This window comes from Myotis brandtii, unplaced genomic scaffold (assembly GCF_000412655.1).
Source record: "Myotis brandtii unplaced genomic scaffold, ASM41265v1 scaffold547, whole genome shotgun sequence".
NCBI classification, from domain to species: Eukaryota; Metazoa; Chordata; class Mammalia; order Chiroptera; family Vespertilionidae; genus Myotis; species Myotis brandtii.
In genome coordinates this window covers 702,206-703,494 of record NW_005370024.1, presented here as the reverse complement: position 1 = coordinate 703,494, position 1,289 = coordinate 702,206, and the positions used below count along the sequence as shown (strand labels likewise).

The window sequence follows — 1,289 nt, the reverse complement described above, 5'->3', positions numbered from 1 at the left end:
AAAATCAGAGTTAGTGGGTGACTGAGCCACCACTTGAACTCACTTGTGTCATTGTAACACCGCTCCCTTAAGCAGCATGCTCAGTGCCACCTGCAGCCCAAAGAGTCACTGGTTGTGCCATGCAAGAACTTCCAGCAGAAAAGCCCCTCCCCCCAAAGTTCATGTTGACCTGGCAGCCCCTCCCTCCAAAATTCATGTTGACCTGGCAGCTATCTCAACTATGAAAATCAGGGCCTGAGCATTTTCCATGTTCTTCACTCACCTCCCTTTTAGTGATGCTCTGCTCACCAAGCATGTGGCTGGCAAAGATGCGACTTCCAGGTTTGTTTTATTAGGGGAAGGACAAACCAGGTATACCTGCCTATCAGATGGGGTTCTTTATATTTTAAGCCTTTTTTTATTACTCAAAAAAGCTTCATTTTAAAAAATGTCTTTAGCTTTCTGACTCTGTGCTTGTGCTTTCAACATGTTCACAATGATTATCTGCTCAAGAAGAAAAGCACATTTGAACCTGTCACTGACAGACACATTTCACACACGTGGATCCACTGTAGACCCTGCTGACATTTTTTTTTATTTTAGACAACCTCATTAGAACTTTAGGTCTCACCGCACAAACTCCTCGAAGTTGACCTGGGCACACACCACATGCAGATTGGGGGCTTTCCCAACTTTCTTGGTATAAAGGTAAACAATTCTATTGCCAGGGGCTTGGGGCAGCCTAGTTTTGTTAGTGCCTGTATTGTAGGACAGCCTCTGATGGTATGTCAAATGCTGGACCATGGTAAATGCCTGAAATCACCATCCTGAATGAGCAAAAGAATAGAGCTTGCAAGTTCAAAGGTCAAATTGACTCCAGATGGGGTTCTTGGTGTAATCTGGTACATGGCTCTCCTGGCTTATAGATGCCAGTCTCTGGATGTGGCTGAAGCAGATCAGCCTCTCATTCCATTGCCTTGGGAGCACTGATAAAACACCGAAATCCCAAACTTGCTGGGCTATGAGCCAGACCTCTTTGAAAGGCCACCAGAGTCCCCGCCACCCTGTGAGGTTTGCATGGCCAGGCAAGAGCCAGCCAGGTGATCAGTCCTGAGGACATGTTTTTCATCAATTGCTTCTGGAAATAATCTCAGAAATTTATCTATTAAATATCCATTTCAGGCTAACCTCCTTTTAATTAGACAAAGTTTCTGGCCTCATTCCTTAATCAGTCACGGTCTGTTCCTTTTCTGGACATTTCTTCCTCTCTATGCAGGTTCTAACTGAAGGTAATTTGGTGGAGAAGGATG

The 1,289-nt window shown here is 44.8% G+C and overlaps 1 pseudogene; it reads right to left on the bottom strand.

The window, feature by feature from the left end:
- Positions 1 to 420: 420 nt before the first annotated feature.
- On the bottom strand, positions 421 to 783 carry LOC106728149 (annotated as a pseudogene).
- Positions 784 to 1,289: the final 506 nt, after the last annotated feature.